Source organism: Mustela erminea, chromosome 1 (genome assembly GCF_009829155.1).
Source record: "Mustela erminea isolate mMusErm1 chromosome 1, mMusErm1.Pri, whole genome shotgun sequence".
NCBI classification, from domain to species: Eukaryota; Metazoa; Chordata; class Mammalia; order Carnivora; family Mustelidae; genus Mustela; species Mustela erminea.
Genome location: NC_045614.1, coordinates 124,117,558 through 124,134,224, shown reverse-complemented (window position 1 = coordinate 124,134,224; position 16,667 = coordinate 124,117,558). Strand labels below are relative to the sequence as shown.

The window sequence follows — 16,667 nt, the reverse complement described above, 5'->3', positions numbered from 1 at the left end:
ACTGCATTATTTTTGGGGGGAGGGGTATTGAGTTGTATCCGTTCTTTATATATTTTGGAAACTAACCCTTTGTCGGATAAGTCCTTGGCAAATATCTTATCCCATTCAGTAGGCTTCCTTTTAGTTTTGTTGATTGTTTCTTTTGCTATGCAGAAACTTTTGTTGTATGTATCCCAATAATTTATTTTTGATTTTATTTCCCTTCCCTCAGGAGACACATTTTAGAAATATATCGCCAAGGCTAATGTCAGAGAGATTACTGCCTCTGTTCTCATCTAGGATTTTTATGGTTTCAGGTCTCACATTTAGGTCTTTAATACATTTTAAGTTTATTTTTTGTATGTTGTAAGAAAATGGTCCATTTTCCTTCTTTTGCGTGTATCTGTCCAGTTTTCCCAACACCATTTGTTGAAGACATGGTCTTTTTCTCATTGGATATTCTTTCCTGCTTTGTCAAAGATTAATTGACCATAAAAGTATGTGTTTATTTTGGGTTTTCTATTCTGTTCTATTGATCTAGGTGTCTATTTTAGTGCCAGGACCATATTGTTTTGATTACTGCCACTTTGTCATATAACTTGAAGTTCAGAGCTGTGATGCTTCCACCTTTGCTTTTTTTTTTTTTTTTTTTTTCAAAATCGCTTTGGCTATTTGTGGTCTTTTGTGGTTCCATATAAATTTTAAGATTGTTTGTTCTAGCTCTATGAAAAAATGTTGGTATTTTCATAGGGATCACATTAAACTTATGGATTGTTCTGGATAGTGTAGACATTTTAACAATATTTGTTCTTACAATCCATGAGCATGAAATGTCTTTCCATTTCTTGTGTCATCTCCAATTTCTTTCATCAATGTTTTATAGTTTTCAGAATACAGGTCTTTGACCTCTTTGGTTGGGTTTATTCCCAGGCATCTTATTTTTTGGTGCAATTATAAATGGGGTTGTTTTCTTAATTTCTCTTTCTGCTGCTTCATTATTAGTGTATAGAGATGTGACAGATTTCTGCACATTTAGTTTGTGTCCTGTAATTTTACTGGATTCATTTGTCAGTTCTAGTAGTTTTTGGTAGAGTCTTTAGGGTTTTCTGTATATAGTATCATGACCTCTGCAAATAGTGACAGTTTTATTTCTTCCTTATCAATCTGGATGCCTTTTATTTCTTTTTGTTGTATTTTTGTTGCTGTGTCTTGGACTTTCAGTACCATGTTGAATAAAAGTGACAGTGGACATCCTTGTCTTCTTCCTGATCTTAAGGGAAAAGCTCTCAATTTTTCCCCATTAAGGATGATGGCAGCTTTGGGTTTTTCATATGGCCTTTATTATGTTGAGGTATGTTCCCTTAAACCTACGTTTTTTTTGAGAGAGAGAGAGAGAGATTAAGTTTGGGGGGAGGGGCAGAGGGAGAGAGAATATTAAGCAGGCTTCACACTCAGCATGGAGCCTGATGTGGGGCGTATCTTATGATATCGAAATAATGACCTGAACAAAAACCAAAAGTCAGATGAGCCACCCAGGTGCCCCAAACCTACTTTGTGGAGAGCTTTTATCATTAATGGATGTTGTACTTTGTCAAATTCTTTTCTGCATCTATTGAAATGATCATATGGTTTTTATCTTTTTCTTATTGATGTGATGTATCAAGTTGATTTATGAATATTGAACTACACCTGTATCTCAGGAATAAATCTCACTTGATCATGGTGAATGATTTTTTAATGTATTGTTGGATTAACTTTGCTAGTATTTTGAGGATTTTTGCATCTATGTTAATGAGAGATATTGGCTTATTATCAGGGTGCTACTGGCTTCATAGAATGAATTTGGAAGTTTTCCTTCTATTTTTTGGACTATTTTGAGAAGAATACATATTAACTCTTCCTTAAATATTTGGTAGATTCCCCTTGAAGCTATCTGGTTCTGGATTTTGTTTGTTTGGAGTTTTTGGACTCTTGGATTTAATCTTCTTACTGGTGATTGGTCTGTTCAGATTTTCTATTTTTATCTGCTTCAGTTTTGGTAGGTTTTATGTTTCTAGGAATTTATCCGTTTTCTCTAGGTTGTCTAATTTGTTGGCATATAGTTTTTCATAATATTTTCTTACAATAATTTATATTTCTATGGTGCTTGTTATCATTTCTCTTCTTTAAATTATTATTTTTTTGGTCCTTTCTTTTTTTTTTCCCTTGGATTTATTTTAATTCCTCACTTTTAATTTTTGCATATCTATTATAATTTTTTGATTTGTGGTTACCATTCGGTTTATATATGACATCTTCTGCATATAGCAGTCTATATTAAGATGATTGTCACTTAATTTTAAACTCATTCTTTACTCCTCTCCCCTCCACATTTCAGATACTTGTCATACTTTATATCAACTGAGGTTTTTTTTTTTTTAATTTTGTTTTTAATTCCAGTATTTTCGGTTCTAAAATTACTATTTGGTTCTTCTTTATATCTTTTTTAAAAAAATTAATTTAATTTTATTTAATTTTCAGTGTTCCAGAATTGTTTATGAACCACACCCTGTGCTCCATGCAATATATGCCCTCCATAATACCCACCACCAGGCTCACCCAACCCTCCTACCCCCCAACTTCCAAAACCCTCAGTTTATTTCTCAGAGTTCACAGTCTCTCATGATTTGCCTTCCCCTCCGATTTCTCCTGACTCCCTTCTCCTCTCTATCTCCCAATGTCCTCCGTGTTATTCCTTATGCTCCACAAGTAAGTAAAACGGCATGATAATTGACTCTCTCTGCTTGACTTATTTCACTCAGCATAATCTCTTCCATTCCCATCCAGGTTGATTCAAAAGTTGGGTATTCATCTTTTCTGATAGAGGCATAATTATCTGTTGTATATATGGACCATATCTTCTTTATCCATTCGTCCATCGAAGGGCATCTTGGTTCTTTCCACACTTTGGTGACTGTGGCTATTGCTGCTATGAACATTGGGGTACAGATGGCCCTTCTTTTCACTACATCTGTATCTTTGGGGTAAATAGCCAGTAGTGCAATTGCAGGGTCATAGGGAAGCTCTATTTTTAATTTCTTAAGGAATCTCCACACGGTTTTCCAAAGTGGCTGCACCAACTTGCATTCCCACCAACAGTATAAGAGGGTTCCCCTTTCTCCATATCCTCTCCAACATTTCTTGTTTACTGTCTTGTTAATTTTGGCCATTCTAACTGGTGTAAGGTGGTATCTCAATGTGGTTTTAATTCGAATCTCCTTGATGGCTAAAAATGATTAACATTTTTTCATGTGTCTGATAGCCATTTGTATGTATTCATTGGAGAAGTGTCTGTTCATGTCTCCTGCCCATTTTTGGACATAATTATCTGTTTTGTGTGTGTTGAGTTTGAGGAGTTCTTTAAAAATCCTGGCTATCAGCCCTTTGTCGGTAGTGTCATTTGCAAATATCTTCTCCCATTCTGTGCGTTGCCTCTTTGTTTTGTTGACTGTTTTCTTTGCTGTGCAGAAGCTTTTGATCTTGATGAAGTCCCCAAAGTTCATTTTTGCTTTTGTTTCCTTTGCCTTTGGAGACATATCTTGAAAGAAGTTGTTGTGGCCAGTGTCGAAGAGGTTACTGCCTATGTTCTCCTCTAGGATTTTGATAGATTCCTGCCTCACGTTGAGGTCTTTTATCCATTTTGAGTTTATCTTTGTGTATGGTGTAAGAGAATGGTTGAGTTTCATTCTTCTGCACATAGCTGTCCAATTTTCCCAGCACCATTTATTGAAGAGACTGTCTTTTTTACACTGGTCGAAGATTATTTGACCATAGAGTTGAGGGTCCATATTTGGGCTCTCTACTCTGTTCTGTTGGTCTATGTGTCTGTTTTTGTGCCAGTACCATGCTGTCTTGGTGACCACAGATTTGGAGTAAAGCTTGAAATCAGACAACATGATGCCCCCAGTTTTGTTTTTCTTTTTCAACATTTCCTTAGCAATTCGGGTTCTCTTCTGGTTCCATTCAAATTTTAGGATCGTTTGTTCCAGCTCTTTGAAAAATGCCAGTGGAATTTTGATCGGGATGGCATTGAAAGTATAGAGTGCTCTAGGCAGTATAGACATTTTAACAATGTATATTCTTCTGATCCATGAACATGGAATGCTCTTCCATCTTTTTGTGTTTTCTTCAATTTCTTTCATGAGTGTTCTGTAGTTCTTCAAGTACTGATCCTTCGCCTCTTTGGTTAGGTTTATTCCCAGGTATCTTATGGTTCTTGGTGCTATAGTAAATGGAATCCATTCTCTCATTTCCCTTTCTATATTTTCATTGTTAATGTATAAGAAAGCAACTGATTTCTGTACATTGACTTTGTACCCTGCCACATTACTGAATTGCTGTATGAGTTGTATTTTGGGGGCAGAGTCTTTCATATATGAAGTATCATGTCATCTGTGAAGAGAGAGAGTTTGACTTCTTCATTGTCAATCTGAATACATTTTATTTCTTTTTGTTGTCTGATTGCTGTTGCTAGGACTTCTAGTACTATGTTGAACAAGAATGGTGAGAGTGGGTATCATTGTCGTGTTCCTGATCTCAAATGGAAGGCTGTCAGCTTCTCCCATTGAGGATTATATTTTCTGTGGGTTTTTCATAGATAGATTTTATGAAGTTGAGCAATGTTCCCTCTATCCCTGTACTTTGAATCATTTTAATTAGGAGTGGATGCTGTAGCTTGTCAAATGCTTTTTCTGCATCAATTGAGAGGACCATGTGGTTCTTCTCTCTTCTCTTATTGATTTGTTCCATAACATTGATTGATTTGCGAATGTTGAATCCTTGCATCCCAGGAATAAATCCTATCTGGTCATGATGAATAATGTACTGTTGGAGCCTATTAGCTAGGATCTTGTTGAAAATCTTAGCATCCATATTCATCAGGGATATTGGTCTGAAATTCTCCTTTTTGGTGGGGTCTTTGCCTGGTTTGGGGATCAGAGTACTGCTGGCTTCATAAAAAGAGTCTGGAAGAAGTTTTCCTTCTGTTTCTATTTTTCAAAACAGTTTCAGGAGCATAGGTATTATTTATTCTTTGAATGTTTGGTAGAATTCTCCAGGGAATCTGTCAGGTCCTGGACTCTTGTTTTTTGGGAGGTTTTTGATCACTGCTTCAATCTCCTTACTAGATATTGGTCTATTCAGGTTGTCAATTTTTTCCTGATTCAGTTTTCCAAGTTTATAGGTTTCCAGGAATGCATCCATTTTGTCTACATTACTTAACTTATTGGCATATAACTGTTGATAATAATTTCTCATGATTGTTTCTATTTCCTTGGTGTTAGTCATGATCTTTCCCTTTTCATTCATAATTTTATTAATTGTGGTCCTCTCTCTTTTCTTTTGGATTAGTTTGGCCTATAGCTTATCGATCTTATTGATTCTTTCAGAAAACCAGCTTCTAGTTTTGTTGATGTGTTCTACTCTATCTCTAGTTTCTATCTCATTGATCTCTGCTCTAATCTTGATTTTTTTCCTTCTTGTGTATGGGGTTGGCTTAATTTGTTGTTGATTTCTCTAGTTCTTTAAGGTGTAAAGAGAGCTGGTGTATTCTGGATTATTCAGCTTTTTTGAGGGAGGCTTAAATAGCTATGTATTTTCCCCTTAGGATCGCCTTTTCTCTATCTCATAGGTTTTGGACTGAAGTGTCTTCATTCTCATTGGTTTCCATGAATTGTTTAAGTTCTTCTTTGATTTCCTGGTTAATCCAAACATTCTTAAGCAGGGTGGTCTTTAGCTTCCAAGTGTTTGAATTCCTTCCAAACTTTTCTTGTGGTTGAGTTCCAGTCTCAAAGCATTGTTGTATGAGAATATGCAGGGAATGATCTCAATTTTTTGGTGTCAGTTGAGACCGGATGTGTGACCCAGTATGTGGTCTATTCTGGAGAAAGTTCCATGTGCACTCAAGAAGAATGAGTATTCTGTTGTTTTAAGGGTGGAATGTTCTGTATATATATATATGGGGTGCATCTGGTCCAATGTGTCATTCAATGCTCTTGTTTCTTTATTGATTTTCTGCTTGGACAATCTGTCTATTACTGAGAGTGGTGTGTTAAGATTCCCTACTATTATTGTATTCATATCAATATGACTCTTTATCTTGATTAACAGGCTGCTCTTATATTGGGGGCATAAATATTTACAATTGTAAGGTCTTCTTGGTGGATAGACCCTTTAAGAATGCTGTGGCGTCCTTCTTTATCTCTGACTACAGTCTTTAGTTTAAAATCTAATTTATCTGACATAGAGAATTGCTACCCCAGCTTTCTTTTGATGTCCATTGGCATGAAAGATGCTCCTCCATCCCTTTAGTTTGAGTCTGGATGTATCCTTAGGTTCCAAATGGGTCTCTTGTAGACCACATATGGATGGGTCCTGTCATTTTATCCAATCTGCAACCCTGTGCCATTTTAAGGGAGCATTCAGGCTGTTCATATTGAGAGTGATTATTGAAAGATACATTTTTATTGACATCATGTTTCCTGTGAAGTCCTTGTTTCTATAGATTGTCTGTGTAATTTTCTGTTCTATGACACTCTTGGGTTCTTTCTTCCTTTATAGAACCCCCCTTAATATGTCTTATAGTGCCAGCTTGGAGGTCAAATACCCTTTTCACATACCCTTCTTGAAAGCTCTTTATCTCTCAACCCATTTTGAATGTCAACCTTGTGGGATAAAGTATTCTTGGCTGCATGTTCTTCTTATTTAGTGACCTGAATATGTCTTCCAGCCCTTTCTGACTTGCGAGGTTTCTTTGGACAGGTCTGACATTATTCTGATGGACCTTCCTCTGTATGTAAGGGATCTCTTCCCCCATCTGCTATCAAAAGTTCTAGTCTAAAATTATGATTCGTTAGTCTCACAATCAAGTGCCTCAAAGTCTTTCTAGATTCGTTGATCTTGGGAGGGTGTTCTTTCTACTCTAGAACAGGAACACTGGTTCTATTCCCCAGATTGGGAAATTTTTCATGGAGAATTTTTTCAATATATCTTCTAGTTTTCTTTCTTTCTTCTCCTCTCAGGGATCCCAATAATTCTGACGTTGGAACATTTCATGGCATCATTTATTTCCCTAATTCTGTTTTCATGGCTTCTAAGCTGTTTGTTCCAGGCCTCCTCCTGATCCTTTTTCTGTATCAGTTTGTCCTCTAGATCACTAATTCTATCTTCTGCCTCAGTTACCCCAGCTGTTAGAGTATTTAGATTAGACTAGATCTCATTGATAGCATTTTTAACTTCTTCGTGGGAGGCTTTCACTTTTGCCCTTAGAGATTCCATGTTGTCACTAATAGCTTTCTCCAACCTAGCCATTGCCTGGATAATTACTCCATTTCTAACATACTGTTTATGTCCATATACAATAGTTTTGATGGAGAGGGCACAGTCTCTGAACTTTTCCCCTGTTGTGTGCTCCTTCTCCTAGTCATTTTGGTGAGAGGTGGTTGAGCAGATGTGTAGCTAAATTTATCAACTGCGATCTAGGCAAGGTGTACCCTGGAACACTTCTGAGCAATCAGAAGTCACCACCAAAAAGAAAGAAAAAAGAAAAAAAGAGAGAGAGAGAGGAAAAAAGAAAAAACCCAGCCAGAATGGGCCCCAGAGGTATTATTTATAAGGTATACAAACAAAAATGGACAAACAAAAAGACTGACAAAAATGACAAGAAGAAAAAAAATTAAAAAAAGAACCCAGCCAAAATGAACCCCAAGGATAAGATTTATATAATACCAGAACAAAAACAAATACACAGAAACACTGACAGAGGAAAAAGATGGGAGGGTGGTTATAAATCCTTCATGTGGGTGAGAAAGGATATTTTGATTCTTCCTGGGTGTATCTTGATATCTTTGTTAAAGGACTAAACTTTCCAGAGATTAAAGGGAGATTAAAACTCGTTTATATATAGGGGTAGTATTGATTAGGGAAAGAGGATTATCTTGAAGCTTATATCTATATGTATATTAAAAAAAATAGAAAAGAAAAAGAAAAGCACAGGTATACATATGAAAAAAGTTCAAGTTAAAAGGTTATTATGGAATAGGTTGTATTAAACCTCTAGTTGTAATGGTAAGTAGGTTAAAAAAATTACAGAACAAGAATAGAATGAATTAAAAATAGAAGTTGTATCTATGAAATATACAGGTTTTAAGGCAATACCAGGAGCTTAATATATTGTTTTCCCCTGATATTGGGGTTTTACAGTTTTAAGGGGACCCTGTGTTGGTTGTCCTCTCGTTCTTTTGGCTTGCTTTCTGGGGGAAGGACCTGCTATGTTGTTTTTCAGGCAGTCTTGCTTCAGTTGAGTCCTTCTGCTCCCTATCAAGGAGCTGGGCTCTATGGAAACCGGTTTTTCAGGCTTTTGTTCTCTGGAGGTTTTTATTCTTTGGCGGCTTTTTGCAGCTTTTCAGAGGTTTAGTAGAAAGCAAACTGTACCCAGACCTCCGTCTCAGAGAGAAGCCTCAGTCTGCTCCCCTCTGGGTAGTCCAGAACACACAGATTCGCCCTCTGCAAACTCTGCTGAGCTGTGCAACCTCCCACAGGCAGAGCACATCCCTAGTCACCATCTCAGGGGTCGTGCAAAGTGGCTACTTGGCTCTGCACCACCTCCCCCAATCCCGAGTCACTAAAACCAGGAGCAATATTGGTTCAGGGAGCCCACTTCCAGTGGTTGCCTTTGCTGGGATTGCTATCTGGGGTCCAGACCTTGGGTTGCCACTGGGGGATTGGGACTCAGCTGGTCCTAGAGATGGTCAGCTAGCGCCAGGATGGAGCTTTCCCAGGTGGGTCAGACCTGGGTAGTGCAGTGGGCAAAACTTCTAGGGAGCACAGGCTGGCGCCATCAATAGACTCCCTCATGAGGGGCAGGAATGCACCCTGGCTGAGCGGTGGTGCAAGCTGTGCAACCCTGGGGGGCTCCACCATACTCTTTCTGGCATGGGTGGTCACTGGCCAGGCCATCCTAGGTCTGTGGGCTTAGGCCCATGCCCGTGCCTGTGACCACCCGATTCCACCAGCTGCCCCTTAAGATCTTTTGCTCTTTTTGAGTGCTTTAACCAGACTCCAAGTTAATGCTGGTCCCCAATCACAGGGTACTCTTGTATTGGGGTATTACTTTCTAATGGGTCGTTTCTGGTGGCTCCCTCCCCCTTCTGTTTGTCCTCTGATATCAGTTCGATCATTCCCACTCTGCTTTACCTCTCTACTGGAGTCTTCTGCCCCTGTAGAGATCCAGAAGTGTATAATCCTACATCTCAGGCTGATTTCATGGGTGTTCAGAGTGCTCTGGTAGTAATTAGCTCACTTTAGGGGACCGGTTGAAATAGGGTCTCCAACTTCCCTGCCATCTTACCCTCCTCCCTCGTTCTTTTTTATAACTTCTATTATTTGCTTAACCTTTCTATTTCTTTGTGGAGACTCAATTTTTTCATTTTTTAAAGGTGTCTGTAATTGCTTATTAAAACATTTCTTATGATGGCTGCTTTAAAATCTTTGTCAGATAATTCTAATAACTCTATTATCTCTGTGTTAGAATCTATTGTCTTTCCTCATTCAGTTTGAGATCGTCCTGCTTCCTGGTAGGACGAGTGATTTTTCATTTGAAATCTGGACATTTTGGGCATTATGATATGAGGCTCTGGATCTTATTTAAACCTTCTCATTTAGCCAGATTTTTCTGACACTGATATGGCAGAGGATGGGAGGAACACTGCCTTGTTACTGCTAGGTGGGTATGCAAGTTCAGTTTCCCCACTCAACTTTCATTGACTACTGAAAGGGCTCTTTGTCACTTCTGGTTGAGGATGAGTGTTCAAGTTCTTCACTAGGTTTTCACTGATACTTCTCTAGCTGGGAGGGGTAGCAATACCTCATCAGTGTTTGCCATGTGGCCTCCACTAACATCATGTTGAGGAGGCAGGCTCATAATTGTTGGTCCATGGCAAAAATCTTGACTGCCTACCAGGCCTCTGACACCACACTAGCAGGAGGAAGTGGAGGAAGTGGTGTCTTACCATCCAGTGGAGATGAAAGTCCAGGCTCCATATCTGGTCTTTTCTGAAACCACCCTGTTAGAGTGGAAAGACTGGACACCTTGTTATAGCCTAGTGAGGATAGAAGTCTAACTCCTTGACATTTGCTGATTATTTTGTGTGTTGGATCACCATTCTTTTCTATGATGTTTGGCTGGAGTAGAATGATTATTGTCTAAGAATTTTCCATTTTGCTAGGCTTCCTCATTCCTTGTCCTTTGACTGGAGAGAGCATGATTTTGTTGGGGCTTGTTTTGTCAACACATGTTAGTGTTTCTGGGTTTCTACCTCCTTCAGCAACAAATGTAGGAGATATGAGAAAACAAAAATCCATTATGTAGTTCCTCAAGTCTCCATGTCTCTCGGTGGTCAGTCCTTTTCATTTCACATTCCAGAATCTTGTATTTGTTTTATATATAATGTTCAGGATTTTTAGTTGTACTTAATGGGAGGAATAGGGAAAAGCATGTTCCTGAAGTGGAAGTCTTCTATTATGGTTTTTTAAAAAATAATTTTTGACCCCTGTACTTCAGAGAGATATACTGTCATTTCTTGAATCAGTTTTTCCAGTTGCTTCTAATTATCTATGCTAATATGATGTAGTCAATCATTATGAAACTGAAAAGGTCTTTTCTGCATAAGAGGTCTTGGAAGTTAGAAGTCTCTCTGATACCTTTTAATTCAGTAAGAGCGGGGGCCTAACTTTATCTTGTTTTTAGATTGGATCTCTAACATAGGTCTATATTCATCCTTTCACCAGCCATCTCATGCTCTTCTTCAGTATCTTCTCCTAAGCAGAAAACCATTTTTAGCAGAGTACACATCAGTTTCACACACACACACACACACACACACACACACACACACACACAGTTTTGATGCTAAGAGATATGGGTGTGTTTATGCTTATGGCATTTATATGTGTTTTAGATTATAGTCTTATCCCCTCCTCCACATGCACCACTTTAAGAAAGTCATAATCAGAATGAGAAATGGGCCATACCTTCCTTTAGGGCTGCATGTAAAGGCACTTTCATTTCTGCCCTTCTCCAAAAGATGAAAGGTGTAATGAGTACACTGTAAATGATTGAATGAGCTACAAGTCAATTGCTCTGAACTCTGTATTAATCCCACTTTCAATGCAGAATGGAAGATGTCCTATGGTTCATTTAACTACCAAGTGGTATAAGCTGTTATTGTGTTATTCTCCAGAATTATAAAGGATTGCAAAACTTAATGTATAAAATACATGCAATAAAATGCTGGGCTGCCAAGCAAAGAAGACACCTTTGGTAATTTAAGGAGAGTAACTTTAGAATGAACTGCAAACTCACTCTTTGGTTCAAAATAGAATTGAGATATATGCTCCCCTCCCTTGGCCCAGATATTTCACTGAACTTCTGAAAGATACGTTTTGAAAAGTTTTTATAGACATTAAAAAAACCATAAGCATTTCCAATTTCTGTTTTAGTTACCTTCCTATACTAGCTCACTAGTGGGACAGGCGGGGAGGCATCCCAGGAAGAGAAGGAATGAGAAAAATATGTTGTCCAGTCTCAGGCTCAAGGCTTCCAGGCTCTGAGGATAATCTTGGAGGGGTTATGGCAATATGTGCTTCTGAAATTGCATTATCATTGACAGCCTGCATTTCAGAATAGTTCAGATAACTCACCAGAAGGTGGCCCTCGGATCGATAACAAGTACACTATAGGAACGACCAGACTTCTAAGCTCTTTCCTTGAAGTTCTAATGTTGCAGGAAGAGAGGAAAATGGTAAGATATCAAAGTCAATCTAAACACTATTTTATAGAAGGAGGGATAACGAGGGAAGACATTGAGAGCTGATGATCCAGGGGACACTGGGTGCCAAGTTTTGGATTTGGTCAGGCAACTACTTCAAAGCTGTCTGGATAAATCCTCAGGTGGGCCAGTCAGCCATAATCTAGAGAAGGACGGAGGATGGCTACAACAGCCTCTGATGCTTCTAGTCTACTCACTGCTAAAAAATAGGCTCAAGGGTTGTCTTACTGGCTGTCTTACAGAATCTGAACTTGGGTGAGACAATATTCTTTGTGCCATTGACTTTTAGTAGCTGCATTTGGTTTAACATAATTGTTCTAGCTAATGGTTAGGAACAGAGCCTTTGATCCACCCAAACAAATCTGATTTAAAACTAAACACCGTCACTACAAATTTAGGTTTGTTTCCTTGTTAATTCTACAAGCTCTTTTTCTCATCTTTCAAAGGAAAAATAATAACATCTCCCTCACAGGGTTGTTGCAATGATCAAATGTGATAACCTGATGATGAAGTGCTTGGCACATATCAAAAGATCAATAGTAATCACTGGTAATATTTGCCATCACCACAGTATTAATTAACATAATTACTTATCTGAAATAAAATTTTCCATAGCTTGTTTTAATTGGGATAGTTATTCAAAAGCAAACTTCAAAGAGACTATCATAGCTTGATCATTTGTTGAGTAACACAGTATTTTATAAGGTATGTGAGCTCAATGGCAGTTAGTTTTGTCTGCCCCTTGATAAACTCCTGGTTAAATCTGGCAAAGCTCCTGGATGAGGGCCATGCTAGGATTTGACTCCTGCACAGAAATGCTTCTGCTGCAGAAATCATGAAAGTTTTAGAATACTTTCAACCAATGAAGTACATAAAAGAGGTATTCTCTGTTTTGGAGGGAAGAACAAGCACAGGTGGAAAATAAGTGCTTAGCAAATACAGATGTTGAAAATGTTTAACAGATTAACCACATATTTTTCCTTTAAATCAGAGGAGAAAGATGTTATTTACTTTAAATGGTAACTGAAATTTGTCATCTAGATTTGGAGGGTCACACTACAGCTGGGGAAAATGACTAGAACCAAGGTGTTTGGCTTTCTCCACTTTTGGGCTAGACTTGGCTTTGCTGAGTGCAACGTTTGAGGATGAAATGCTCCTTCCAGGTCCAAATGCCCCAGTGCTCAGCCTCTGACCACACCCAGGAGGTCTGACAGGGCTTTGGTGGCAGCTACTCTGTTATTGCTGTTGTCTGGACACCTATTGGCACAGACTCATTTATCCTAGGGACCTCAACGTTTTATCCCAGGCATCTGGCCTTTTCTGCCCCTTGAGCCTTGCCTCTTTCTCTGACCTCAGAGTCTGTCCCTGCCCTTCTCCCCAGTGTGGTCAGCAACAAGAGCGCTTGGGTTTCTCCGCACAGTCTGCGTTATACCATGGACAGAACTGCTTAGCAGTGCTTAGAGTACACACTGTAAAGGAATTTGGGGATATGCTAATGAGGAAGCCTATAACCAGAAGCGGAGAAGATTCACAATCAAATTGCAATAAATCTGCAGAGACTCCTTAAAGAACAAGACACACAGGAAAAGCCTGATTGCTGGAAAAACTGCTTTGCAAATGAGTAGTACGGCTGCTGAATCTTTGAAAAGCCAGTGGTACTTTCAGAGAGACACAACTGCATGCCCTAACCACATATTAGTCAGCCCAAATGACTGGCCGATGAATGATAGTGCCGCATGTGCAATCTCTCTCAGAAGAGTTTCTGGAGGGATTCAGGTTTGAATGCTGATGTGGAAAGTAAATAAAATGTTCCAATTTGCTCTTCTCTCTTCCTCCTCAACCAACTGCCCCTGGCCCATCTCCCAGATTTGTATTCTCCCCTGCTTGCTCTGCCTACATCAACAGCCTTGAACAGAACAGAGTTGCTAAGTGACATACAATTCTATCCCATTTTCATCTTAAAAGACTAAATTAGTATATCAATGAATATCATGTCTGTATGATGATGAATATGACTTATAAGTTAAGATTTTGAGATAAAAGGACATAAAAATCTAAATAATTTTGGACAAGTTCATATGGATGGTTTAAAGATATCTACCTATACTCCATTAGTTGAATTCATTGAAGATTGTGATGTACCACATTATAATATTTGATGAAAGTTTAAAATAGTGTTTCTTTTCATGAAAATTCACAGGATAACCATGTTTACATGGTAGAGTATTTCCTCATTACTTTTAAAATAACAAAATTTCATTTCTCCTCATTTAGTCTCAAATCAGTGATCCAGAGGCATATCAGAATAAGACAATATTTTATGTTGCACCAGATTAAATTCTGATCTCCTCAATGTGAAATTTAGACTTTTTAAAGGAAGAACAAAGAACTTTTCTTCTGAGTTGCAGACAGAGTGCTACTTAACTGTTTCTCTTAACTGATTTTGTGGTGAGAAGAAATAGGAATGTTCCAACTTAACAGTTGGCACATGATTTTTTTTTTTTTTTAAGACTCCTTTTTCTAAAGACTTCTTCTATTTATCTTCAGGCCTAGTTCATAAAGCTTTAATGGGCTTTAGGATTCAATGCAAGGTAACATAAAATCATAGACTCTGAAGGTGGTAAGGATATAAACACACATTTCTCAGAAGGTTGTAACTTGCCCAAGGTCCCATGAGTGGGTGCTGAATTAATGGTCAGGGATTTGCAGATTCAGGTTCTGTACCCTTTCTGGTTCTAGATGAAAAACTAAGGACCAGAGGATGAGGATCCTATTTGGAGGATGATAGAGGTAGACTACACCAAAAATTGATTAGTGACTCCTTAGGCCCAGATCGAAAGAAATTTATTTTGAGAATTGAAGACAATCCAACTGTTCTAGTTTATGGTCAAATTTCACTTTAGTTGGAAGTCACCATAATTCCCCATTTGGCCTCACACCTAAATGCTCAGCTATATGTAAAATGATGCTGGTCTGTTGGGCCTTGTCAGGCCGCTTCTTTCTAGTAAGAAAGAGTTTAGGCTCTAGGGTCAGATCAAGTGCAGATCAATGCAAACTGTTGAACTTCTCTGTTTAATAAACATCTGTTAAACATTTGACCTCTCTCTGTTTAATAAACATCTGTCAAAGATTTGACCTCATGCGAGGATTAGCGGGTTGGTCTATGAAAAGAGAATACAGGAGAGTGTTGGCACGTATTGAGAGCTCAGTAAGCACTGACTCTTATTTCTTCAGTTTGATGGTCTGGCTTTCAAAAGACTCATCCATTCAGAGTTGAGAGGGGACCTAAAATCTTCTTGTTCAATATCTTTACTTTACAGATCAAAAAACTGAGGTCCAGAGAAAGGAAGTGGCTTCTGAGCTAATATGCAACAGGCCCAGGTCTCCAAATTGCTGTTTTGGGGTTCAAGATTGAAGCCATCCAAACTTGGGTTCAAGCCATCATAATTACTCTCCTGTATTATTGCAGTAAACTACTAACTGGTCTCCCCGACTCTCCCCTCACCCCCTTCAATCTAGTCTCAACTCAGCAGCTTAGAGTGTTTTTGTTTTTCTCTTTGACAAAGCATTGTGTCCTCTGCTTGCTCACTTCATCTTCTGTTACTCTTGCTCATTCTATTCTGGTTCCCTGGCCCTCCTTATAGTCCCTTGTACATGCCAGGTACTCTCTCAACTCGGGGTTCTACATTTGCTGTTTCCTTTACTTAGAATGCTTTTTACCAGGTATTTGCATTTTCTTCGGATTTTTGTTTAAGCATCACCTCGGTGAATCCTGGCCTGACTATTCTAGTGCAGTTGCAATCATTGGCACTTTCTATTTTCCTTTCCTGCTTCCTCCAGCCATGGCAATCATTACTTATAACATGTTGTATATTACTTTCAGTAATTCAGTGTCTACTTTAGAATGCGAACATTATGAGGACACTACTTTTTCAGGGCTGTATCTCCAATGTCTAGAACACTGTCTGACCCACAGGAGATCCCAGTAAAGGTTGGATGTGTGCATGAATGAGCAGTATGATAACAAGACCTTTGGGATATTCAAAAGTGTATGTTTTCTTAGGGTTTTGTTGTCATTATGGACTAAACCTTGTTAAAGAGTCCTGCTGTGACATGGGACTTTCCAACATAAGAAAACATACTTTTTTTTTTTACACACAAAATGCTTATTTTTGTATTGCCACAGCTTATCCAACGTACCTATATTTTTCTTGAGTTAATTACTAGAAAGAAAATATCCTATAAAACCAAACCAAACCAAACCAAAAACCACTTTCCTAAAACTCTATAAAGAATATATTTTAGTTTTGGTGAATTGGAAAGAACACAATTGTCTCCTTTCTTTTTTCTGGGTTCCTAGAGAAATCTCAAAGAAAAAAACAACGTAGACAGGAGGTCAGCACTCATGAATCAGATTTCATCTTGATAGGCTTTTTATAGACCTGTAACAAAGTGAAGCCCTGGAAATTGTGTTAGGTAATGGGGATTCTGACAGACCCTTTAAGTATGTGCAGCTAGGAGGTGCTGCTATAATTCTGCTGCTTCAGATGAAAATTCCAAGTGTTTTCATTAGGTACAACAGCTGTTTCTATTACAGATAACAGATCTCAGAGGTGGGGATGCTGATATCAACTTCTAGTGGGCTCAGAACACAGTGTAGCTTGTACAATTAGGTTTTTTTAATTATTTTTTTCTGCACATGCAAATTAACTCTGTAGCAGTAAAAGGAAATTACTTACTTGCTACCGGAATTGTCTGAAAGTGATACGATCATCCTTTGTAGAGCCGCATTAACCAAATTAAAAGCCCTTGGGAAAAATTTGG

The 16,667-nt window shown here is 38.3% G+C and overlaps 1 protein-coding gene across 2 annotated transcripts in view; it reads right to left on the bottom strand.

The window, feature by feature from the left end:
- Positions 1-16,667, bottom strand: part of SPATA16 (spermatogenesis associated 16) — a 243,516-nt gene that overhangs the window by 16,618 nt on the left and 210,231 nt on the right. The window lies entirely within an intron of this gene.